General features: G+C 44.5%; 1 long non-coding RNA gene across 1 annotated transcript; it reads right to left on the minus strand.

Moving 5' to 3' along the window:
• Window positions 1-1,492: 1,492 nt before the first annotated feature.
• LOC308569324 lies at window positions 1,493-27,610 on the minus strand. The gene is made up of 3 exons (XR_014000669.1): window positions 27,565-27,610; window positions 3,945-4,135; window positions 1,493-1,592 (listed from the first exon to the last, which is right to left on the minus strand). It is a non-coding gene; the product is annotated as an uncharacterized lncRNA (long non-coding RNA).

Raw genomic sequence — 27,610 nt, forward strand, 5'->3', positions numbered from 1 at the left:
CAGAAATAATTTCCAGGGTGAGCTCCAAAGCAATGAGAAATGCAAGTGCTTTTGATGACAATAGGCATCTACTTGTGCTATTTAACTTTAGCAGCCAGAAGCATGAAGTTACACATATATACATGCCAAGTTCTTTGCACTGCACCTTATGCCTGCTGCTGAACTGTAACTGAGGAGGAAGGCCATTTTTAGGTACTGCATCGATAGAATGGTGGACCCGTGCTGAGGTCTTTAACAGCAGCCCACCCGGGCACAAATTAAGATTATGTGAAATCTGGTAGATGCAAACACAGCAGACACTGTGTCAATAGAGCACTGAAGTAATCTTTGAGAGCAAGATTCTCATATCTGCTGTATGCCTAATAACTCTTAAATGAGGTCACCGCCACACTGTCAATATTTTATCGGAGGGATTCAAACCTACACCAGAAAGTAAAGTTTGTACAACTGAAGTTGGGAAAGTGATAGTGATGGACAAATGCATAGAAAATGTGTGGCTGAATGAATGTTTAGTGGGAAAATGTATAAAAAACACACAAGTACATCAGGAAGAATGTTCATTGTGGCATAACCTCCTCACAAACAATTCAGAATGAATGCTTGCTGAACACTGGACATGGTCTAACTTCTGAGTTTGCAAACAAATCATGATGGATTCTCAATAAACTGGTTGTCTGGAGGAGCCACGAGTGACACTGGTTGCTGCACAGAGACTGCATGAAATGAGACTGCCATGTGCCGAGCACATCCAGATGCTCCAAATAACATATTTCTTTTTTTTTTCTTTCTTCCCAAAGGGGCTATTCAATTTTTGAACACTGGCCACCATTCTGAGTATTTGGATCTATTTTTTAATTTTATTTGTGGGATCATCTGGCTCATAATCACCAGGGAAACTCTCATAAATACATGCAAATCAAAAGATGGGTAATATCACACAGATATAACTTGCTTAAAAACAGGACCACCACCACCACCATTTCATAGCAATTGTAGGCAACAAGATATCATGGTCCTTGCAGTCGTTCCTTCCTTTTCCTATAGATGGCACTAAAATGTTAAATGTTATAGCTTGCAGTTTCAAGTACAGTACTTTCAGTTGTGGCTCCTATGTGGAGTTTGAATATGTAACGAAATTGAAGTCCAACGGAAGAGGGGAAAATGGCTATGTAGAGATGGAGAGTCTTTACCTGCTTATTCCGCGAGAAAGATATTTCCCCATCTAATGTTGCACATGGCTATTGTGGATGGAAGAACAACACAACGTTCTCTATAAAGTTCAGGCATGGAGTTAAGAATCGGCTACTCTACTTGAAAGCTGTCTTTCAAATTCTGTGTTCCTTTTCTTTCTCAGCTTCCCAGAGAGATTAATTTTACAGTCTTTGGGAACAGAGACAAAGGAAATAATAGTGAAAGGTAGAGATTCATATCAGTGAACTTAGTTGTGTGTGATTTCTTTCATTAAGAACAAAGAACCTCCAAGGGAGATTGGGCGAGTCTAATATCCGCAGGCAACAAAGACTTCATAATGTGTCCTTCATTAATGCAAGGCTACGACCTCACTGCCACTTTCAGCTGACTGTCATCGAATGCTGAGAAAGAAGCAATGCAAATGCACGTGTGAACCAGCCATTGCGTTCAAGGAATCCATAGTTGCTAGCTCTTGCCTAATATCCTATCACAGCACTGGAACACTTATCCCACAGTAAAGCTGCAAAGCTGTGCCCTTGCCACGCATTGTTCCACCATTTGAGGGATTCCAAAGTTCCAGACTGACTGGTTACATTTGGACTTAGATCAACATATCTGGCTATGATGTAGCCCTCTGTTCACACACAGAATCCCTTTGCTCCCCCATTTGCTGGAGTGCACAACTAAACCAGGAAGCCTTTTTATTAACCATAGTTTCCTGTTTCATTCGAAACAAGAAACTATGGTTGCCAGTTTTAGAACAAGTCAGGATATTACAAATTGTTTGAAGTTGGTTTAATATCCCGGCTTGTTCCAATGATGATAGCCATAGTTTCTCAGTTAAGCTGCAACAGGAAGCTATAGTAAATTAGAGACTTCCTGGTTTAATTGCAGGTTGCAGTGAAGGGAGAAGCAAAGAAGTTGTGCATGTGAGTAAGGGTTTTGTGCATATCTTGGCTTAGTAAGAGGAGATGTGATCACCTGGCTGTTGTGTGTTCTATCTGCCAGCTCTGATGTGTGCAAATGTTTAAGTACAGCCGTAAGTGGCCACAATGGCAATATTCCCACAGCAAGGCTGGTCATATTATCCATTATGTGGGGATGGGAAATTGTAGTAGAGAATTTGGTTAGTATTTTTTTATTTGAAATATTGATTGTCTGTCTATAAAAATCGACAGTTGCACAAATTAATGTACAAAAGCCGAGACCAGCAAGAAGACAAAAAATAGCAGCACTTAAAAAAACAACCCCAAAACCAAACCCAACGACATCATTTCTGTGCTGCCCCATAAAAACCAGAGTTTTCTGAGTGGCTGACATCAAACATTAAACGTCAATAAAAAAGCCAATAAAAGTACAGCAGCAAATGGCAGCAGGGGTACAAGTCCATAAGTAAGATGATCTAAAGAAACCCAAACAAACCTTAAAAGCATAGGATAATTTTAAACAATGCCATCAACATTCAAAATAGTGGCAGCAGTAAAAGTGTACCATTACAAATTCTAGGAACTGGTAAAAGCCTCAGTGAACAAAATCACTTAAATTTGCCTCCTGATTAATTGTCAGGAAAGTGCATTCCTTAAATGGAGGTTCAGTTCCTGAGATGGCTGCCAATCACCTGATTTAATTTGCTGGGAGAATCCTGATAGGGCTTTGGAGACATTCATGCTGGGGAACGTGGTTCTTTCATGTGTCCAGGGACCCGATGCATCTATCTCAGTGTGCTAGCGGAAGCCATCACAAAGACTCCCACTAACACAACTGGGCTTTCCTCACTCTTCTCCCCCTGCGTGCCTCACCCAAATCTGGAGAGGAGAACCCCCAGAACAGTGCACTGGGGGGGGGGGGGAGGCAGAAATGCTTGCGCTGAAGGATCATCTGTAATCGTATGATGCTGAATTCCACCCCAGTTCCAAGCTGTTGAGGCCTTCAAAGGTTAAGGTCTTGAACTGATGCCAGAAAGACACTTGGAAGAATAAGTGCAGCTATTTGCAAAATCAATTTTGAAATACAAAACAACAACAACAACAAATAACAAAATCAATTATGAAATAAATGCTATGGAGTCCCAAAACTGGGACATGCGTCTTCCCGTCTGTGCTCCTGCGCAAGTCATGTGACCTGTGTGAGACCATAGAGCCCAAAAGATGGATATTTTTTTGGGGGGGCGCATGATCTCATGTCATCTAAAAATGTGCGTTTTGGGGAGCCACGTAAGATCACAACCCCAGAAAAAAGCACGGGGGGGGGGGAGATTCCAGCACAAAATCAGGCAAAAGGGCAAAAGGGCTGCCGTGTTCTTGGCGTGGGGGAGGGGGATGGGATACCCTGGTTTTTCCAGGACACTTGTGGGGTATGTGAAAATACCCTGAAAGCTGTGAACGTTCTGCATCATATGTGGTTGTCTATAACAGGAATGGGGAATCTCGGAGATCAAATGAAGCCTTCCAGGTTGGGGTGGGGGGGGGGAGAGAAGAAACTATCCTATTGTAAAAAGGGAAAAATCTCATTTGCTGCTGTGTATATATTTGCCTCTCAACCTCCCCATGATTTGCATGTGCACCCCCCAAGAGCGAAATCCAGAAGGAAATGCAGCTTTCATGCTGAAAAATGCCCTCCCCCTGCAAGTCTATAGCTGCCCCTAAATATTTGGACAATTCCTTTTACTCCATTAAAAGAGTCCTTCTGGAAATGCATTGCTGAGCTAATGACAATGCAGCAATGTTTTAGTAATACTACTGTAAGCGTTTTACCAGTTTGGTTTCCGTCCTCCTGGGTAATATATTTCCATAAGAAAATGGTGTGTTTCTTTCTTTCTTTGTTGGCGTCCAGCCTCCGGCATCCAGACTGGTGAAAGGCGAGAAGGATCCAGAACTCATATAGCGCTCTTTGCTCTTCCAACATGACATCCTTCAGAGACGGAGCTGCTGACTTCAGATGTTATCTGCAATGTACGGTCAGGGATTGACCTCCCTTTGATCTTGCTCCTTTGCCCTATGGCATCCAGCCACCACCTGCTGATGCTGAAGCCACAGGGCAGCCAGCCCTGGGCTGTGTTGGCAAAGAAGATGGAGCGAACAGCGTCGGGAGAGCCGGGGATCTGAGCAGGCTGGGGAGGGAGCCTGCGAGGATCAAGGGAGAGGAAAGCCCTGCAAGACTTAGGGGGAAATCTGAGTGAAATGGGATCTCTACCTAGACAGGCAGGAAATGTGGAGAAGAAGAGGAGTTTTTGATATCCTGCTTTATCACTACCCGAAGCGGCTAACATTCTCCTTTCCCTTCCTCCCCCATAACAAACACTCTGTGAGGTGAGTGGGGTTGAGAGACTTCAGAGAAGTGTGACTGGCCCAAGGTCACCCAGCAGCTGCATGTGGAGGAGCGGGGAAGTGAACCCGGTTCACCAGATTACGAGTCTACCGCTATTAACCACTACACCACACTGGCAAATGGTTTTAGATGGAATTCACATAAATAAAAGCAAGGTACTCTGTGCCATAGAGCAATCCTCTGTTGGAAAGGCTCACAGGAGACAGGGTCCCCTGGAGTTGGCACCCCTGGTGGTGGATAGAAGTCCTTGCTCTGTCCTTCCTCAATGATTCTCTCTCTCTCTCTCTCTCTCTCTCTCTCTCTCTCTCTCTCTCTCATGAGCCGTTCTCTGGTGGTCTGAATCAGGTTTAAAGAAACACAGCAGAAGGGAAGATTATCCGTGGGTGCGCTGGTAGTGCCCTACTGCCCCTCCACCTTCAAGGCTGCCTGCTGTGGGAAGGTCCTCCTGCATTCATGGACACTCTAACCCATTTTTGAACCCTGATTCCTCAGGGTGACTACAAGAGGCTTCCCTGCTGCTAACATCACCCTTGAACCCACACTGCTGATAACAGTGGCGTAGCGTGGGTTGTCAGCACCCGGGGCAAGGCAAGTAATTTGCGCCCCCTAACCCGTGGATTTGTGCCCCCTAACCTGTGGATTTGCGCCCCCTAACCCTAACCCCCAGATGTTGCGCCCGGTGCGGCCGGGCCCCCCCTGCACCCCCCACGCTACGCCACTGGCTGATAATGAGGTGGAGGTAGTGAGGCTGGGTACACTCTGCCCTGTTTGCATGTTTTCTTGAGTCCCATTCAGAAGGCCTGAATACAACTGAGGAATTTGTATCATTGCGTCTGTCCTTGCTCATTTTGTTTGCCATTTCATAATCCCATAGCCTAAGGATTTCTCTATCCAATCTCAACATTCACCTTTCGTCACATAGGAATACTTGTGTGTCTGCATGTGTGCGTATGCAAACCGTATTAAATCCATTGGGATATGTATTTGTGCAGGATGTATTGATGCAAAATCTGTTCCAGAAGAAGGAATCCATAAAAAAAGCCAATGCAATTCTGGGCTGTATCAATAGGAGTATAGCATCTAGATCAAGGGAAGTAATAGTGCCACTGTATTCTGCTCTGGTCAGACCTCACCTGGAGTACTGTGTCCAGTTCTGGGCACCACAATTCAAGAAGGACACTGACAAACTGGAACGTGTCCAGAGGAGGGCAACCAAAATGGTCAAAGGCCTGGAAACGATGCCTTATGAGGAACGGTTAAGGGAGCTGGGCATGTTTAGCCTGGAGAAGAGGAGGTTAAGGGGTGATATGATAGCCATGTTCAAATATATAAAAGGATGTCACATAGAGGAGGGAGAAAGGTTGTTTTCTGCTGCTCCAGAGAAGCGGACACGGAGCAATGGATCCAAACTACAAGAAAGAAGATTCCACCTAAACATTAGGAAGAACTTCCTGACAGTAAGAGCTGTTCGACAGTGGAATTTGCTGCCAAGGAGTGTGGTGGAGTCTCCTACTTTGGAGGTCTTTAAGCAGAGGCTTGACAACCATATGTCAGGAGTGCTCTGATGGTGTTTCCTGCTTGACAGGGGGTTGGACTCGATGGCCCTTGTGGTCTCTTCCAACTCTATGATTCTATGATTCTATAATGAATACATGCTCCTTCAGTGCTCTCTTCACTGACCAGTGAGTGAGTGTCCCAGGATTCATGCGAGCTACAGAGTACCTTTAGGCCTCATTTTTTCATACTGGATCTGCAGTCCCCTGTGTGTACAGATGGGAAGTACATTCACAAATAAACACTTCCCCTGTCACCATGGCGATGAAAACACATTTTGAACAGTTCAGCAAAGTGCACAAATTTGCATTGGGCAAAGCCTCTGCTTTCCACAATTAACTGTAGCATATCGGTATACTGTTAAGCTTTAAATGTCCAAGACAAGAAATTGCCCGCAACAGGAGCGACTTTTTTTTATTTTTAAAAAGAAAAACCCACAAGTTATATATATTAAACTGCTTACTCTCCAGGTGTTCTTCCTTTGGACAAACCACTTTAAATAGTTTCCAGGTTTCTTTGCAAACAATGTTACATTTGCTAGTTTATAGTTTCCTGCCTCGAGGCCCGTTAACATGTATTCAAATCAATCTTGCTGCTCTGTAATCTTTGGGACCTCTTCCCTCAAATCTAGTGCACTTTTAAAAATGCCATTAAAAGGTTCCTCACTGTCTAAGCCGTCACAGCTTCGTGGATGCACATTATCTGGGCCTCGGGCTTTGTCTACATAAACTCATTTTATGTTTTTATCGCCACTGCAGTTCTTATCTGGGTTGTCATCTGTGGGCGAGTGATCCCTGACGTACGCAGGCCACATATCCCTACTCCTTTGTATGGACGGAGACAAATGAACTGTTTCACAGACATGCCGTTTCCTATCATGCTATATCCGCTCGCTGCTATCTTCCTGCAGTGCACCCAAAGATTACCCTTTGCCCATTGTGTATATGTCTGAAACGCAACATTTGTTATACTAATCACGCAGCGCTCGCAATGCCTGAGGAAACTCGCCGTTCTCTCCATTAAGAACGAACAACACCATTTATCTCTTGAGGCAGAAGGAACGGTGCTTTAGGGCAGTGTTTCCCAACCGGTGTTCCGCGGCACACTACTGTGCCGTGAGACATCGGCTGGTGTGCCGTGGGAGGGAGGCGGGCGAGTCGGGCGGCGAGAGGCGGCGGCGGCGAGGATCCGCGTCGAGCCGGGGGCGGCTCCGCGGTGGTGGTGCCGAGCGGCGGGGCAGCGCGCGCAAAAGGGAGGAGCGCGAGACAGCGGAGGAGGAGGAGGCCGGCATGTCCGGGCAGCAGCAGCAACAGCAGCAGCAGCAACTCCCGGCGACGGCTCCTCAAGCCCCGCCGCCGCCCCCTCCTCCGCCCGCTATCGCCGCCACCACCACAACAGCCGCCGCCGCCTCAGCTGCCGCCGTCCCTCAGTCCCTCGCTCTGCTGCCTCCTCCCACCCCGGCAAGGGGGAGGGAAAAAACTTTCACTTTTGTGCATCCCTCCCGGCGTGACGCTGCGCGCTGACGTCACGGGGCGGGGCTTTAATGGTGGTGTGCCGCGAGATTTTTTTCCGGTAAACAGGTGTGCCGTTGCCCAAAAACGTTTGGGAAACACTGCTTTAGGGTTAGAACAGCAGTTTCACCTGTAATCCAAGCAGACCCATTGGGCTGCTGGACTTTGGTACCAGCCCAGTTCTACACTGGCTGCAGCCTCATGATCAATTTCCCTCTATGGTGGGGATGCGGAACCTTTTTGCAGACTAAGGGCAGCCTTCCAGGGGCCACATTTCAGTGGTGCACAGGGCCAGAGGCAAAAGTGGGTGGAACCAGTGGCGGAGCAAGCCGATTGGGCGCCTGGGGCAGGGCCAACCGCCCATGGGGGCACTGCGGGGCCTCCGATGAGTCTGCCTACCTCTTCCCTCTCAGGTGCCCTGCAGCTGAGGGGGAGGCCGCGGACGGACTGTTTGGGGCAAGCGAGGAGCCTGCGGGTGCTCAAGCCACCGCATCACTCCCAGGAGAGATGTGTGGCTTGGGCACGCTGCAGGCCCCACAATGAGTGTCACCCACCATTTTGTCACCCCCCTCGGTGGGGACACCCAGGGCGGCCTGCACCTACTGCACCCCCTTGCTATACCCCTGGGTGGAGCAAAGGTTTTTGGCATGGGTGCATATATCCATTTCAGTTTCTTTCCACTTCTCACTTTTCTGGTCTTAAATTCCATTCTCCAGGTTTCTACATCAGATTGTGATTTTATTTATTTTTCAGCCCACATGAGAAATCATCATCATTTTAGTGCAATTTTCTCCCAATGTGCACATTATTGCAAAGCAATTTCCCCCCAATATATTTCCAACAAAATGTGCCTTTTAATGCACATTAGCATATCCACTTTTGCACAGATTACTTGGTTGGAGAAGTGTACTGCAGAATTGAGAGACGTGCTTTTGTGTTTCTGTGAAGTGCCACATTAAGTGGCATCCAACATTGCATGTTGTTGTTGTTTAGTTGTTTAGTCGTGTCCGACTCTTCGTGACCCCATGGACCAGAGCACGCCAGGCACTCCTGTCTTCCACTGCCTCCCGCAGCTTGGTCAAACTCATGCTGGTAGCTTCGAGAACACTGTCCAACCATCTCGTCCTCTGTCGTCCCCTTCTCCTTGTGCCCTCCATCTTTCCCAGCATCAGGGTCTTTTCCAGGGAGTCTTCTCTTCTCATGAGGTGGCCAAAGTATTGGAGCCTCAGCTTCCCCCTTCCCCCTTGCTGCCCCTAAAAAGGCTCTTCATAGGGTTAGAGGCACTCTGGGCTATGCCACCCAGAGCTGCAATGGGTGAAGTGGGGAACACCCAAAATTTAGTGCAGGAAATTTGCACCAATATTGAATAGGCCTCCCAAACCCCTAGAGAGAGTTGTGATGTGGGGAGACTTCAAGAGAGGGGAAAACCCATTGTACAAGCTCAGCTTCTGAATCTGTAGTGTTTGATACAGCCCATCAGAACTCGCCTTATATCAAGCCAGGCCATTACTCCATCTGTCTCAGTAGTGTTTGCAGTAGGCTGCCCTCACTTATTGCCCTCCAGTTCCCAGCAGCCCCAGTCAGCCTGGACAGTGGTCAGGGATGATGGGAGTTGTAGTCCAATAACATATGGAGGGCACTTGCTTAGGGAAATCTGATCTACGCAGACTAGAGGCAGTTCCCTGGAGTTTCAGACCAGAGCCTTTCCCAGCCCTCCCAGGAGCTGCTGGGGATTAAACCTGGGATCTTTTGAATGCAAAGCATATGCTCTCCCACTGAGCTATGGTTTTCCCCCAGTGTGTACCAAAGCCACCAATGTCCTTGTTCAAAAGCAGTGCCGCTGTGAGTACCAGATGATGGGAGAAACACCAGGAGGGCTGTTTTCTTGACACTCTGCTTGTCAGCATCCCAGAAGCATCTGACTGGCTACCAGTATACATACAGAATACAATATGAGATATGAAACTGAACCAGTGAGTTTCTTTTTATGCTTTATGTAGATTAGTTGTTCCTGAGAAATGTGGTGCATGAAAGAACCCATGTCTGCGAAGGAGCCTGTTTTCAATCCTCATTTTGGGTTTTTTTGTTGTTCTTTTTTTTTGGGGGGGGGGTGGACTGACCTTCCCTTGAAGAAATCTCCCTTTGATCAGAATGATTTCATGTTTGACTCTTCCCTCATCCATACACATTAGTTCCGAGTCGCAGTCGTAACCCTCAGTCAAATCTGCTCAGACAGACCTGTCTCAGCTATTTGAGCCACAGAAATTATGTAGGCACCTCTAGTAGATGGCTGTCAGTAATGCTAAGCCTTTGCCGTTTTGATATAAAGGCATGGAGTACTTCAGGTTTCTTGATTATTTCCAGAGGTTCTCAAGATGAGGTGTCTGCAGTGTGCAGACTGTGTGTTTATCAGCAGCTGCACTCCATTCATTTGGAATTGTATCTCAGCTGCTAAAGTAGGAAGATAGGTGTCATATTATATTAAGTGTCTGCTTTGTGTTCTGTGGTACCAAGCATGGGAACTTGACATTGTCATGGTCCCAGAGAGAGGACCTTCAGGGTCAAGTCCAAGCAGAACGACAAATTCTAACCTTTGGAAGCTCCAGGAGCACTTTGGATTGTATCCAAAGCTAGTCCCACTTGAGGGAGATCCACTGAAATTAATGAACCTAAATTAGCTAGATCTATAATTTCAACAGGTCTGCTCTGAGTAGGACCAGCATGGGATGCAACCCATAGCCTTAAGGGCATGCATTCTCTGTTGACTTACAGGTATCCAATATGAAAACAGGATCCATACTCAAGTTTGGTGTGTGTGTAGAAGACTATATGTAGAGGAAATCCTGATCATTTCCACTGAAGAGCTCAGGGTTAACACAGTGGGTTGGATCCGTAACAGCAGTACAATCCTCTGCATGTTTGCCAGAAGCAATTTCCACTGTGTACAATGGGACTTACCCCCCAGGTCTGCATTCAAAGATTGCAGCCTAAATTAAGACCTATTTGGGTGTTTCTTTTTGTGAAGAGAGAGTAGGGTCATGGACTCTGGCCCCACCCCTGCCATTGTAGTCCCTGCTGGTCCCATCCCCATGCTGCTCCAAAGAATTATGGGAACTGTAGATTGTTAAGGGTGCTGAGAGTAATTAGTAATGTGAGAGTAAGTAGTAATGTGATAATCTTGCATTTCCATTTCTTTCCAACATATGGAAATAAAATATTTACTTTATTATTACAAGTGAGAGTTATTATTTCAACACTACTGTGTAGCAATCTCCTCTTAACATGAAATTTAAAGAAAATCTACGCATCATGTCCCATATAGTCTCCTAGATATCCATTGGGATTGTTATGTACTGAAGTTCTCACCCTGCGCCAGCAGGGGGATACTGTAGATAGTTTTCACTCAGGGCCACATATGCAAATAAGGAATTGAAAGTGACGTTCAGTGATTGGCTAGTTACAGAAAATTGTTACTGTTGCGTTGTAGTGGAGCTCTATATAAGCAGGCTGGCTGAACCCTTCAGTTCAGTTCTGTTCTGGCCTGTGAATAAACAAGAGCTGTTTGAAGAATCGCTGTGTCGTCTGATATGTTCACCCACAACTTAACAGGGATAATTCTGCCTATATCTTGTGCATAGTTGTCCTTTATCTGTTGCAGTCCTGAATCATATTGTAAAAGCGTTTTACAAATATTTGATAATAGACAGTCCCTAGTCTTTGTTATTAACCTGTCAGCTTGCTTAATCAGCACTTAATATTTAAGTACCTGCTTAATGGTACCTAAACTACTCAAACCAAGAGGGATTTGTTTTGTTTAATTCTTTCTAAATCTCAGAATATGTCACCATCCTATCTTGATGTATTAAAATTTTATACTGTACCTATAAAAACTACACACACACACCCAATATCTGAAAACGACTGGTCATATTTCTTTCCAGCTCATCACAAATAATGAAGTTAAGAGAGTTTAGCAGAAGATAGGGATTTTCTGGCAGCTTGATCCTTGGAGGACTACTAAGAATTGTCTAGTTTCACAATCATTTCAGATTCCTTTACAGGCAACGAAACTTTCCACAGATAAAATGGTTGCTAAACTGCTTAATATATTAAGTTAATGGCTTTTCCATGCTATCTTTACTTTGTGCCAGCCAATAAGATGACAGAGTAACTAGTGGTCATGGATATCTTTAATTTTATATACTGGTGCAGTCTTTTAGGTTTGTGTCAAATAACTGGAATATGAAAAACTGCTCCGTCTATTTACCAAAAATTAAAATAAACAAAATGAAAGTAATGCCACCTCTGTATTGCCTGTCACATTGATCTCAGATGCTTGGCAAACATGTTTTTGAAAATAGAAGGTCTTGGGTTCAATCCCTGGCAACTCCAAGTAGGTTTGGGAAATGCCCCAATCTAAACTAGGTTGACCAATGGTCTGTCTTAGCATGAGGCAGATCCTTAGTATGAGGCAGATTTAAACCTGGTAGACTATGGCCAGGATTGCAGTTTTCAGGTTAATATCCAAATCTTTAATGGGTAGGATAACATCTCCCACTCTTCACAGCCCAGTAAAAACATTTGGGATTTGTCCTTACCTCAGAGTTTGGTAATGCGTGCTGATTTTGTCATGGCAATTAAGTGTCTTTGAATTAAGCAAAGGACATTTTCCTTGTGAAGGTAAAGGTAAAGGGACCCCTGACCATTAGGTCCAGTCTTGACCAACTCTGGGGTTGCGGCGCTCATCTCGCTTTATTGGCTGAGGGAGCCGGCGTACAGCTTCCAGGTCATGTGGCCAGCATGACTAAGCCACTTCTGGTGAACCAGAGCAGTGCACGGAAACGCCGTTTACATTCCCGCCGGAGCGGTACCTATTTATCTACTTGCACTTTGATGTGCTTTCGAACTGCTAGGTTGGCAGGAGCAGGGACCGAGCAACGGGAGCTCACCCCGTCGCGGGGATTCGAACCCCCAACCTTCTGATTGGCAAGTCCTAGACTCTGTGGTTTAACCCACAGCACCACCCGCGTCCCTTTTCCTTGTGAAGGAGAATGCATATTCTTATTCTGGAGAAAAACGGGTAGCAGGCAGAGATTGTTTTGAGAGCACCAACTCTTGTTTCACTTCAGAAGGTATTGAGCTATACGAGGCACCTCATCAGGCAAAAGCTTGTGCCAAACATCTAGAATTTTATTTATTTTAAGCATCTATCTATTAAAAAAAAATGTATAAATGGGCTTTCAGCCTGGTTTAGCTTATGAATGGGTGAGGTGAAAATGTAGCTTCCTCTAGCTAATTCAAGGCATGTTAATTTACAGTGTATCCCTATGCATAGCTACTCAGAAGCTACTCAGATGTCTACTCAGAATGAACTTATTCCCAGCTAAGTGTGCCTAGCATGGCAGCTACAATGTTCAACAGGGTGTTTGGGGATCTGAATTAGAATAAAGAGTTACTTCCTTTAATGTCAAGATTATGTACGGACATTACAGAATGAGTGGTGTAGTGGTAAATTTGGAAGTGCAGGAATTCATCCTGACAAGCCCCTCTCAAAGTAAAAAAAATATGCAAGTGGCTGTGTTGATCTATAGTCACATACATCCCGCCCCTGCCCCAATGCAGGACACAATTTCAAATTTATTAGGATCAAAGACTTTCACTGAATAGATGTTTATAGAATAAATTCACTGTGTAAAAGAGATTTAACAAAAGATCTCAAGCCAGCTGAAACACAATCTTTAGCCTTTCAGTTAGTCTTTCTATGCAAGATTGTTAGCATTTCTAACAGTGAAGAGCGAAACAGTGAAGCAGGAACCCCATCTAAGAAACCGAAAGAGCTATCGAGTGTCTTCTTGTTTAATTTCCGTACTCTCCACATTCACCCAATGCTCATCTGCCACAAACTTGAAAGCCTCGTTATCACCTGATCCATTTACCACCAGAGCAAGGAGGTTCTATCAATTGCCGTGGTGCTCTGGCATGACATCACCATTTCTCTCTTCTAGAGACAGCCCTGGAGCTGAGCTCCTTGCTGTTCTCTCTTCGCTATGCCACAGTACAGAACACAGAAAGTAGAGGCAGCTCAGATCGCTTTCGGATAAGAGCATTTCAGCTCCTTTAATAGATTAAAAACGCTTTGGAAAAGCTCGAAACCCATTCGCCGCCATGTTATCTTTTTGCTCTGTAAATAACCTAGCAAAGAAAACACATCCTGTGGATTTCTCTTTTCTTATTTTAATTTAAGGAGGTGTCTTTGGGTAACATTCTCATGACTCTGCACCTCTCATCTTGACCTTCTGCCCCAAGTTCTGGTGACAGGAAGTCAGTTGGATTTTGGAGGGTGGGTTTCGATTTCAGGGATGCTGCTGCTATCCAAGAAAGCAGGCAATTGATTGAGGTCAGCAGGTCCCACACATACCTTCCTCTTTGTTTTCCTGTCCTCTGGGGCAACAGCTTTGAATAACAACTCTTCTCTTCTTGTAATTGAGGACATAAAAATCACTCTCAGAGGCTCAGATCCTGGACTTTACAAGCCATCTTCTCAGCGGGCCCTAGACTCCAGCTATTGTGCCTGTTTCGCATTGTGCCTTTATATTCTTGACCCTGCTGCAGACTGTAATCAAGACCAAGTCCCATTGTGCTAAGAGCCATGCAGAAACATAAGAAGCTGTGATCTTTGTCTCAAAGGGAATAGTGCTGAAGATAATCAGGCGGGAGAAGAGGGACAAAAGGCAACCTAGAAAGCAACATTTGAGCTGCTGGGCCACCAGGTAGCAGCATACACATGGCTCTCACATTGTTTGTCCTGCGGTGAATCACAAGAGTTTATGCTTCAAGAGGTGCAGCCCGGGCACAATCCAGGTGCAGCCCGGGCACAATCCAGACAAATTCCCACCAGTCTCTCCTGTTTAAATCAGTGGGAGATGAAAGCTTCACTTTGGGTGAATTGCTGCAGTCAGGACTGATTGGGGGCATAATAGAAGTTTGCAAAAATGATGCATGGCACAGAGAAAGTGTCCAGAGAAAGGTTTTTCTCCTTCCCTCATGAAATTGGAACTTTTGGACTTCCATTCAGCACATAGTTCAGCTGTGGAACTCACTCCTGTAGGAAACAGTGGCGGCCTACGAAATGGTCACTGTGCCCTCACATGAGAAAACAGGACGTCCCATTTCCCCCCCGGGACATGTGCGGGGTATGCTCTTGTACTTCGGTCCTGTTTGCAGGTTTCCCACAGTCAGTGTCGGAACAGGATGCTGGCCAAGATGGACCACAGGATCCTGGCTTCCATGAAGTCACTTGAAGGTTTGAATGAGTTGTATGCATGAGTACAAGTTGTCCATAAAACTGGAAGCAGGTTTCTCTCTTCACTTGTCCCTACAGCACTCTCCATTTGTATGCTGTTGTGCATGTGTAAGCTCTGTAAAACATCAGCTGAGCTCATGGAGGCCAGGAGTGGGAGCAGCAGCAGCAACTACCCTGATTCCTTCCCCCACAAATTCATCAAACAGTGGGAGGAAAAAAGAGGCTTACATCTACTGCAAATTGAGTTTCTAATTCACACTGGCAAATTTATCAAGACCTTTTTTCTTTTTATTTGCAAATACGTATTGATTTCACTAGGAGCGTTTCTTCCTCTCTCATCTTTGAAACCAGGCATTTATGCTACAGTAAATGCAGCAACCTGATGCTCATAAGATAAATGGGCCTGGTGAGGACATGCCATATTTTATGGGCTATTTTTGTCCTTGGCTATGACCTAAGCTGAGGTTGTTTCAGAGCCAAAGAGCACTAATAATCTGCACGGAACACATCAACATCCATCTCCTGTAAGCTCAATTGTGAGTTGTTTCTTGTGTCCCAAGTCAAAATGAAACATATATGGGTTTCTTTACACATTTATACATATTCCATATGGAAAGAGTCAACAATGCAAGCCTCAGAAATTCCTCTCTTTGTGTGTAAAGTGGACATATTTGCTGGAACTTGCAAGAGAATGTAAAACAGTTTTAATGGCATATTATATGCAACTCACATTTATATCACGAAGCTCCATCTCCCATCAAAAGGAGAATGAAGAGAATATTTCTTTTATTATTGCAATTATTTTGTTTACTAGAATTTTCCAAGGGAGAAAACATTTCTGAAAAGCTCTGAGAGGGTCTCTCTCTCTCCCTCTCCCTCTCCCTCTCTCTCTCTCTCTCTCTCTCTCTCTCTCTCTCTCTCTCTCTCTCTCTCTCTCTCTCTCTCTCTCTCTCTCTCCCTCAGTGTCCTTGAGTTCCCTCTAACATGTGGGAAATGTCTTTAACTCTTTATGAGTGGGTAGAAGAAAGATCAGCATTTGGGAACAATTTGGTTCAGAAACCCCATGTGGCTAAATCAATAGGTTTTGTGCTCCAGGGCTTACAATCAGTTCCCGCTTGATGTTCTCAAACATGCATCTAAGATATGCTTCCTGGAGGGCTTTGGGGCCCCCTCTGCCCTGTGAGGCAAAAGGAGCTGTTTTGCACAGCCAAATTCCTCAGTGCTCTCATGCACATAGGGGGACAGAGGTATGGAGGAAAGCTTGTGGGAACTCAGCTGTAAATGCAGGCGACCATCTCTGCGACTGCATCTGCAAGTTTAAGTAGGGCCACAGTGATAAAGTGGTTGCCAACTCGCCAAGGATGCAGTCTAGTGCAGCATTCTCTCAACAACCCTGTGAGGTAGATTAGGGTGAGACTGAGTGGCTGGCCCAAGGTGGAGTGGAGATTTGAACCCTGGTCTCCCAGGTCCTAGTCCACCATACTAGCCACTACGCTACACTGGCGAGTTCCACAAATCTACATTTTAAAAATACAATAAATTACAACACAATCCTATGTATAACCTAAGTAAATTCAATTAGACTATAGCCAACATTAAGCAAGCGGCCTTCCACTCATGTAATGGAACTTCCCTCTCCTCTCCTCCCCACTGAAATCCATTTCCCCCAGTGGAATTGGGGTCTGGCAGCACTGGAATCCATTCCCGGAACACTAAACTACTTGAAATGAATTCAAATCTCTAGGCCTGATGAGCTGCGCCCAATTTAAGAAGGATATTGGCCAGTTGGAATGTGTGCAGTGGAGAGTGACCAAGATAACCAAAGGGGGGAAACCAAACCTTATGAGGAACAGTTGAAGGAGCTGGGTATATTTAGCCTGGAAAAGAGGAGACTGAGAGGAGATATGATAGCCATCTTCTAATATCTAAAAGGCTGTCACATGGAGGATGGAGCAAGCTTGTTTTTTTCTCTGGAGGCTAGAACCCAAACCAATGGATTCAAGTTACAAGAAAATAAACTACCTCGGGTTAAGAACTTAATTCGTTCCGGAGGTCCGTTCTTAACCTGAAACTGTTCTTAACCTGAAGCACCACTTTAGCTAATGGGGCCTCCTGCTGCCGCCGCACCGCGGGAGCATGATTTCTGTTCTCATCCTGAAGCAAAGTTCTTAACCCAAGGTACTATTTCTGGGTTAGTGGAGTCTGTAACCTGAAGCGTATGTAACCCAAGGTACCACTGTAAACATCAGGAAGAACTTTTTGACAGTAAGAACTGTTTGACCACAACAGACCCCCCCTCCCCATGAGAGGTGGTGGACTTTCCTTACTTGGAGGCTTTTAAGTAGAGGTTGGGTGGCCATTTGTTACGAATGCTTTGAGATCCCTGCATTGCTGAGGATTGGATTAAATGACCCTCAGGGTCCCTTCCAACTCTGCAATTCCATGAGGGTATTAATAGAATGCATACAGGAAGTGCAGAAACATTTAATCGTTCATTTGCCTTTCATAATGTTAAAATGCACTTTATTTGGGTATGTGAGATTGTGTGTGATATTTTACTGTAAGCTGCTTCCAGTACAGATGCAGTCTTTTATGAAACATGCCCTAGAGAAGGAATGAATAAACATTAACCAGCAATTCTGACTTTCCTTAAGCCTTTTCTATACAGCTATCTTGCAATTTACGATTTGATTTTTGAAAAAAGAGGATTTCTTTTTTGGGAAATGTATGCATAAAAGAGCTCATCAGTCAAGAGTACCGTAAATGTTATATACATGCCTATCCTTCAACTGCCCCCCCCAAACCCACATTTCCACTGGTATTATGACTAATCTGAGAAAACCTGCTCTGTTGGCATTTAAAGGACCTCTGCTATCTTTTCAAACTTAAATCTGCCAAGTGCTGACACAAAATCTAAGGTGGGATGAGACATCTAGATTTTTATGTCTTTCAGAGCATCTGGGATCTTTAAAACCAAGAAAGGCTTTATGATTTATTACCTTTAATTGTCTCACACGGATGTTAGACAGAATAGATTGTTGCAAGAAACCAACATAATGCAGATGTCCCGCTGCTGACACTTTGCAGGAGGGAGTATTTCTCCCATCTTTTGGAAATAAATAATTTTTTAAAAAAAGAAATCTTATCTTCCCTCATTTTTCATGACACATTTTTTCCCTTTTACTTTTGTCCAGGTTTGGAGAGACATTTATGGTCAAAACTAAAAGCAAAGCTGCAGAGCTAACTTCCTTGCCCCAACACCCTGCACAGACTATGAACTCAACAGGAAACCATCCTACAAAGTCACTCCATTCTGCTGTGAAAACAGATTCCTCCATGGGGGAGTCGGGGTCTTCCCTTGTGCATTGCTGCGGATACTAATCTGTATTGGATGTTTACTGTGCTCCTTCTAGAGATTCGCTGGCCTCACAGGAAATGAATAGGTACAAAACAAGGATGGTCAAATCAATCAATTAATGCTTTCGTGTCTTCTCATTTTTCCAACTTTTTCTTCAGATCACTCCATCTCTGAATTAGTTTGATGTTTTTTTTAAAAAAAGCACCAGTGTCAAATATTAATATGCATTTTCAAGCACATTTATCCTAATATATGCCACTTTCATACACATTTTTTGCTTTAATATATGCATGTTGAAAGCACTTTTACTTAATGTAATGCATTTATTATTATTATTTATTTAATTTGTACACTGCCCTTCACCTGAAGGTCACAGGGTGGTTCACAACATAAAAGTGCAAAATGAGCACACAAAATACATAATAAAAAAGAACAAAAACAAACCAATACCCCCCAAGCCATTTGCATATCATATCATGATTTTTTTTATTTAAAAAGACCTCCTGAAAAATCATAAGCATTTTAGTGCACTGCTTCCCTAATACAGTGGTACATCGGGTTAAGTACTTAATTCGTCCCGGAGGTCTATTCTTAACCTGAAACTGTTCTTAACCTGAAGCACCACTTTAGCTAATGGGGCCTCCTGCTGCCACTGCGCCGCCAGAGCACGATTTCTGTTCTCATCCTGAAGCAAAGTTCTTAACCCGAGGTACTATTTCTGGGTTAGCGGAGTCTGTAACCTGAAGCGTATGTAACCCGAGGTACCACTGTATACACTTTTTTGCAAATAAATTTTCATCAGTATAATGCATTTTGCATCTTATTTTCACTAACATATGCACTTATATGCATACTTTACCCCAGTTTTGCACATATTGGCTGGAGAACTGCATTGCAAAATTCAGATGCGTAAGTTTTGAAGGACAGCCCTCAGTGTGCATTTTTTTCAGAAAGTGTGAGCTAGGTTACGTTCTCCTTTAAATGTGAACGGGATAAATTTTCTCCCTATCCCTAACTCATACCGCATCTTGTTACCATCATACTAGTAGTAGGAATCACAGGTGGTAAGAAAAATAAATATCTGCACGTGTGTGCGTGTGTGTGTGTGTGTGTGTGTGTGTGTGCAACACACAATGCAACAATATATTCTCTGTAGCTATTCTCTTTTTACATAATCAAAGATGATTATGTATGAATTCCATCAGGGTCTACTACTATGTTGTCATCATAGATGATATAATGGTTACAGCAGGTTACAGCAACAGCTAAGGCGACATTTTGCCATCTTTGCAGCATTAAGCAGTTGGTCCCTTACCTTTCCCGCCCCGAACTGGTCACAGTAATCCATGCGACGGGTCACCTCCAGGCTTGACTACTGTAATTTGCTCTACGCGGGGCTGCCCTTGAAACTGTCCCACAAACTCTAGCGGGTGCAGAATGCTGCAGCGAGGCTCCTCATGGGGTCCCTGCCATGGGAGCATATTCACCCAGTGCTTTACCAGTTGCACTGGCTCCCGGTGGAGTATAGGGTCAGGATCAAGGTGCTGGTCTTGACCTTTAAAGCCCTTTGTGGCTTAGGGCCCTCGTATCTATGGGACCGCCTCTCCTGGTATGCCCCGCAGAGGACCTTAAGGTCCATGAATAACCATAGTTTAGAGGTCCCGGGCCCTAAGGAAGTCAGACTATCTTCCACCAGGGCCAGGGCCTTTTCAGTGATGGCTCCGACCTGGTGGAATGCTCTGTCCCATGAGACTAGGGCCCTTCAGGATTTAACCTACTTCTGTCGGGCCTGTAAGTCAGAGCTATTCCGCCTGGCCTTTAATTTGAATTCAGCCTGATCTTTTATTTCCCTTCTCTTCCCTCCCCCTCCCCATTTATGAAGATCACCTGCTCTGAGACCCCACATCTAATTCTCCCCTGGCCTCCTCACTGGCCCAAGTAGGACCAATTCAGCCAGCTAGCCCTGGGGATTATCTAATGCTTATTTCCCCTAAATTGATTTTTGAATTTTGATTTTTATTGTTCATGTTTTAATACTGTATTTTATGCTGCTTTTATAATTAAGTGTTTTAAATTTGTTGTTAGCCGCCCTGAGCCCGGTTTTTGAACTGGGAAGGGCAGGGTGTAAATAAAATTATTATTATTATTATTATTATTATTATTATTATTATTATTATTATTATGATATTAATAAAATGGTTAGAAAAAGCAGCTATCTATCATACTGTCTTAAAACCATCCATTTCTCCTGCTGCGCTGTGTCCTGCTGAACTCGGAAAGACTGAAGAGGCAGGAGAGTTTAATTACCTGGATCACCATGCAAAGGTAAAGCCAAACCCCATACAAGTTCTCCTTTCCAGACTGCTTCCTGTCTTTCCAGGCCAGGATGAATCTTTGGATATCCCAATGCAGCCTTCCAGCTACTTCAGGACATCAGCCAGGATCTATGGATGGTTCAGTTACGGAATAGGGATTCTGCCCAACTCTGGAAAAGATGGATTTTGATGAACAGATGATGGAGCCAGGCTTTGCAGATTTGGGGAAGGACAATAGCCAAACTTCAACAGGCAATGGTTGAAGCCCAGTACGTTGACACAGGCGGATGAGGACTTTGGCAATCTATATCAGCATGCATGCTTTCTGGCTGAACCTGGAAAGGCACGTCTGTGCCACCCTGGTCTGGAACTCAAAGTATTGTTTTTTAAAATAACAATGTTCTTTATTTACTCATACATACATACATACATACCCCACCTTTTAATGGCTGTTGGAGGAGAGCTGTTAACCCGAGACTCATCTACGCTCATCAATTATATCATTATAACTGAGTTATAATCATGCGACGCCAGATGGCACTGTAGAGCCAATGGGATTTTCCATTAAGAGCTTTTATAGTGTTTTTTCTGTAGTGTTTTTTTTTTTTAAATCCTGTATAGATCCAGTCCCAATAAAAGGTCTACATGAGACTGTAAGGCTAAAGCAGCTCCTCCTCTACCTGGTCTTCTGATGGGTAATTGGTTGAAGGTGGGTCTTTTCCCTCCTCCTGAGTAGAGCCTTCTTCCTGGGTAGAGAGATATACACAGCAGACTAACAAAGAATCATAGAATTGTAGAGCTGCAAGGGAACCCTTCTCCTTGCAAGTGTTGGCTGCTTGTGTATATACTTCCATTTCTTATACATGACATTTTTACATCTCAGCTCATCTGTAAGCTCCTTATGTAGCCACACCAGTTTCTTTAGGTGCTTCCCACTTTTCTTTCTTCTTGGGATTGCCTGCCTTTGTGCCTTCAATATTTCACCTTTAAGAAGCCTCCATCCCTTCTCTTTGAGTATTTCTGACCATGGGATCTCATCCAGTAGTTCCTTAAACTTTTTTTGAAATAATTTCTTAAAGTCCAGAGTGCATGTCTGACTACACTCAACTTCCCCTTGCCTCTGTATAACAAAATCCAAGAGAGCAAAATTGCTTCCTCCCAAGGTTCCCAGTACTTTCACTTTGTCAATCAGTTCCTCTCATTAGTGAGGACCATGTCCCAGAGAGATGACCCCCTTGTTGCTTCTTCCAAATTCTGGGAAATGAAATAGTCAGTGAGGCAACTGAGGAATTTGTTGGACCTTACATTCTTGGCAGAGTTGCAACAGATATCAGGGTACCTGAAGTCTCTCATGACTATTAAATCCCTCCTTTTTAATTGTTTGGTAATCTGCTCTAGGAAGGCACCATCCAAGTCTTCAGTCTGGCTTGGGGGTCTATAGCAGACACCCACAGTAAGGTTACCGTTGTTTCTGTTGGAAATTCAAGCCTTATCAGGAGAAACTGGCCACTCTCCAGGCACCCGGCTTGATCTCCTTGTTGACCTCCCTGTCTGCGTTTCCCGGCAGGTTACAGGCTAGGTCGCGATCGGCGATCCTCCTCAGCGTGAGAAGGACACACCACTCTTCCCTGCTCCCTGCTCCCCCCAGGGAGGGGAAAGAGATAGACAGAAATGTATTTACATGCCTTTATTTCTGTCTTTGCAGCATTACAGAGAAACGCGTCTGCTCTCTTCAAACTCTAACAGCAGAGAAACAAACTCCACCTCCTGTACTTCCTGTACAGGTCAAATTACACTCTGAGCTAAATCCGGTGCTCAGCACTGTGATTAGACTGTCCCTTTGTTCCCACGGTACAGTCCCAACATTCCCACCATGTTTTGCTTTCCAGCCAGCTGCAGCTCGCTGCCGCATTGCTCCTTTTCCGTAACATTTTCCCCCTCCTACAATTTTCACCCATATACTCTCAATCTGCCTCCCATGCTCCAAGTCACGGATCTCTCCACAAGTGGGATTTTTGAAATTTACTAACACTGCCTCTGGAAAAAAAAAATGCACAAGGGTTTCCATTTTCCTATCTGCACCATCCGGGATAATGCCAGCAGAGCAGCAGGAAAATGCATTTCAGGCTATGGCCTTAGAGCAAGCAATCTTTTGCTCCTGGATGATGCGGCCTCCATGGGAAGCTTCGTTTATCTCAGATAAACTCAGCTGGATGAGGCCTCTCTGTTGACCTGCATGCAAAGAATTCCACATGGAACCTGTATGCTTCTATTTCGAAAAGCTTAAATAAATAAATAAATGTGAGGTTCAAGGATTTCCATATTTCTATAGGGCAGGGATGGAGAGCTTTTTCTACAGCCCAATTGCCACATTCCCTAGTGAGCAACCTTCTGGGGGCTGCATTCCAGCAGTGGATGGGGAATGGAAGCCTAGCTTCTGAAAATTGTTTATACTTCTAGATCTGTCTCCCAATCCACGCAAGCAAGAGGCTTTATTAGAGTTCAGGGACACACCTCAGCCAGCCAAAGACCCGGGAGAGGAGACTGAGCAGAGCTGGTGAGCGGTATGGCCCAGGGGAGTCCTGAAGTCCAGACAGAGAGGCCTAGGGGGCAGCATTTGCTCCCCAGGCCTGAAGTTCCCCACTCCCACCCTATGGAATGTGGCTTGCTGGAGCCATTTGGGATTATTTAGCGAGCACAATCCCTTTCCTACAAGCATCTGGGAGGGTGAACTTTTGCCATCTTCTTGTCTCCTGATAAAATATCTGATTACCTTCTGGCCTGTTCCAACCCAACAATATTTATCCCCGAGGCCTGTTTCCCCCACCGCCTCCCTCTGGCCAAATAATATTTTCCTATGAAAATAATTGTGGGCCAGGATGTTCACATTTATTGAGCAGACCACTTAAAACACTTGCCAGGGCTTTAATGTTTTGCGAGTTTGTGTGTTCCTGAGACGATGGTTATCACACAGGCGGCCTCTGTGCGTCCACTCCGTCTCCAAAATGTGAATTTCAATTTAGGTCACTTTTGGGGTTGCTTTTCTCCTTTGGTTTTGCTAGTTATTGATGTTTCCAGATTTCTGAGTGGTGGAGAGAGGATGGTGAACCAGCCTAATCGAGATGCTCCTTGCTGAAACAGATCAAGGGTTTATCTAGCCCATTGTCCTGTTTCCAACACCAGCCATCCAGATGTCTAAGGGTGCATATAAGCAGGGCATCACAGTTAGGAATGGAGAATATTGTCAGTTTCAGTTCTCTCAGGTTCTCATTTGCCTAGTCTTTTTTTTCCAGTTTTCTACATTTCTACAACTGTTTCATAAAAATCTACTAGCATTTTAGTGCAAATTTATCCTGATACACACATTTTGGTATGCAGCTTGCCCTACCCTAAGGCACTTTAGTTTGCCATGTTCACTAATATATGCATATGTACACAAACTTGGCACTAGTATGTGCATTTCTGTACTTACACACTACTTTGCAGGAGAACTGCATTTGAAGAATGCTGAGAAGTGTGTATTTGTACTGTATTTCACTTTGTCTACTGCTTTGTATAGTGTGAATTAGCTATGTTTGCCTTTAAATGTGAACTTTCTCTCTCATTCCTAATCAAAGCAATCCCCGTTTCCTGTGACACATTTTCAGTATCTTATACTCACAAATAAACATGGAAGTCCTTTTTTGTACAGGATGTTTTTGCCATCTGAGCCATGTAAAGACCCACACGCAGAGAACAAAACATTACAGTGTGGACTATTCCCATTCAAGGTTCTTGCCAGGCACCTCATAGTGGTGAGGAGGAATGGAAGTTCCCCCAGAATGTCTGCTTTATATACATTATTTACATAATGGGCCCCACGTGATTGGCTAATTCCAGGATTCTCCTGTAGGCCAATCAGGTTGCGGATTCACTTCCACCTGGAGCTGGATTGGGTGGCTCCTGTGGACCAATCAGACTGCTGCATTCTGAATCCTATTGTTCTAGGATCAATCAGACTGCTACATTCTGAATCCTATTATTCTAGGACCGATCAGACTGCTACATTCTGAATCCTATTATTCTAGGACCAATCAAACTGCTGCATTTTGGATCCTATTCAGCTTAGTACATAACATTAGGATACTCCATTCAGTTTGCCCTATCTCTAGTTTTCTGCTCCTCTGGAACAGATGCTCAGCAGTCATTGCCCACTTTGCATGCTCAGTCCTCACTGGGACAGTTTGGGATTGTCCCCTGCCCAGTTAAGATTTTTTCTCTTAGGTTTTTTTGTGTGGAGGGAGAGGAGGAGACAGTGACACGTTGTGCTAATCAGAATAGGGCTGGGATATGGGGAGGCAGCAATAGTGAAATTGGGGGAGCTTCAGGGTAGCAGTCCACAGGCATTTGCACTTATTGGGCTGCAAACACCCCACAGTACCTCACACCATGCTGCTGCTTCATTTCCTTCCGAATGAGCACAGCACCACCACTGGCAAGACCCCGCTGCATGCATGCACTGCTGCTGTTCCTACACAGTTCAGTGTAATGGTTAGGGTGTTGGACTAGGAGCTGGGAGACCAGAGTTCAAAACCACACATGAGGTGACTTTGGGCCAGTCATTGTATTTCAAAAACCTAATCTACCTCACAGGGTTGTTGTGAGGATAAAATGCAGAGAGGAGAACCCTGTATACCCTTGAGCTCCTTGGAGGAAAATGATCACACACATGATTATTGGGATCCCTTAGGTATGTAGGAAAGGTGATTGTTTTGGGGGGGAGGGTAAGGAGACCATTCTAACATGGCTCCTTCAAGCAGGCTGAAGACAACTTTCTCCACGCAGCTTGAGTGTATCCATCATTCTTGATTTGAAGGATGATAGTTTATTATTTCAGCCTAATTAAAATCAGTTGGATTGTTTAATTCCATATCCCCACCCCCACCCTCACATCTGTTCTTCATGGGCAACGTAGCAGTGGCACGTGGCAGAACTGGAACTCAAAGAAGATGCACCAGGGGACCAAAGAAAGCAGATTTGTATTCTGCCACGCTCTCACATACTCGCCAATGGAATTTCCACGAGATCTGGCTTCACTGAAACGAAACAGCTCCTTTCTGCAATCTCCCCGAAGAAAACAACATCGCTGTATACAAGGAGCTTCCGTGTTGCCGGCATTCCAGCTGTCTCAAAGCCACAGCATTTAACTCTCTCCAGATGTAGCCCCCACCCCCTTATTACAAGATTATTCTCCTTAAAAATAATAAAAGCATGGAAAAAGGTTTCGGCAGGTGCCGATCAACGTCAGAGTAGAGAATTAGATGGTTCCCCCCTTTTCTCCCCATGTGTGATCCCCCCAAAAGAATGCTCCCCAAACCACTGCCCCATTTTGCCCACAAAGCCTCCTAATCTTGAATAGCTCCGTAATTCAGAGAGAGAGAGAGAGAGAGAGAGAGAGAGAGAGAGAGAGAGAGAGAAGGTCCCCCGTTTCCCACTGAAAGAAGAGTGCTGAAAAGGTTATAGCTGCAGCTGTCAATTTCCACTGATGGGAAGGAAGTAACCATCTATCAAGAACATCACTCTTATGTAGAGTTCTTGTGGGTTCAGATGCTTCCATGCACTTGCATTCTTATCTTAAGATGGGAACTCTGTTATTTTGTATGGAAGCATCTAACTTTTTCCAGCGGGTTCATTTATGATCCCTTTTGGTTCAGGTGTGTGTGTGTGTTAGGGGGAAGCGCCCATCAACAGGCTGCTGCCATGTGTTATGGAACTGAGTGGCCTTTTAGCAGCATTGTACTAAATCTTGTGCTTCCCACAGACATTTGGCTGGCCTCTATGAGAACAAGGATGCTGGACTAAATGTGCCGCTGGCCTGATGCAGAAGGCTCTTCTTGTGTTCTTAAAACAATTATTTGGGAGCTCCTTTTGAACAAATACCAGGAACATAAGAAGCTGCCTAGTACTGACCCAGACCATTGGTTCATCTAACTCAATGCCTGGCAGGCAGCAGCTTTCCAGTGTTTCAAAGAGGGGTCTGTTTCAGTCCAACTTGAATGTCTTTAATGGAGGATTAGACAAATTTGTGGAGGAAAAGCCTATCAGAGGCTATGAGCCACGAAGGCTGTGCTCTGCTCCCACCACCAGAGGAGGTATATTTCTGAAAACCAGTTGCTAGAAACTACAGGAGGGGAGGGTGTTATTGCTTTCAGGTCCTGCTTACAGGCTTCTCAGGCACCTGGTTGGTCAATGTGAAGACAGGAAGCTTGGCTAAATGGGCCATTGGCCTAGTCCACCAGAATTTTCTTATATTCTTATGTAATGTCATTCACAGATCATGTAAGGTAAGCCAGAAGAGCAGCCTCCTTGCTTTAACTGCAGCGTTTCTTAGTCCTGATATTTGCAGCAAAACAAAAGGTTTTCCAATGCTGATAAATAACAACAAGCAAAAAAGCACGTTCAGTTTCACAGCTTTGGTGTCTGAACTACCAACCCACAGGGCTGTTGTGAAGATGAAATAGGGGAATGGAGATAATAAAATACACAACCTTGAGCTCTGGGAGGAAAATAAAGATTCAAATATACAATAAGCAAATATGTGCAGTTTCACAACTCTCAGAAATATATATTTGAAACACTTTGTCAACCTTGATAAACAAAGAGAAATTATTGTGTTCAAACACAGTCAATAGTCATTTTAACTTGCAGCAGCTTTGAGATGTCCAGATATTTTGTGGCTGCGTTTGTGGAGACATTTTGTATTTTATATTTTTGCTTTATGGTTACTGCATATTAACAAATAGCATCCCAGTTAAGACAAACAGACCAATAGTGGCTGTGTGGGGAACATGGAAGCTCAGAAGGTGAGGGACTGTAATATTCCATTTCTTTCTGAGGAAAACCCTCATCTATTTTCAAAGCAAGTTACTTTTCAGTAAAACCTACCAAACCCAGCCAGTTTTTTTTTTTATTCTTTAAAGGCAGCACATTGTGTAGATGAAATAATGGGGACACAAGCAAACTTACCACCATGCTCTCCTCCATTTAGCTTCTCCTGCTGCTTTGCAAAGGG

The sequence above is a fragment of the Podarcis bocagei genome, assembly GCF_964188305.1.
Source record: "Podarcis bocagei genome assembly, chromosome: 12".
Lineage (NCBI taxonomy): Eukaryota > Metazoa > Chordata > Lepidosauria > Squamata > Lacertidae > Podarcis > Podarcis bocagei.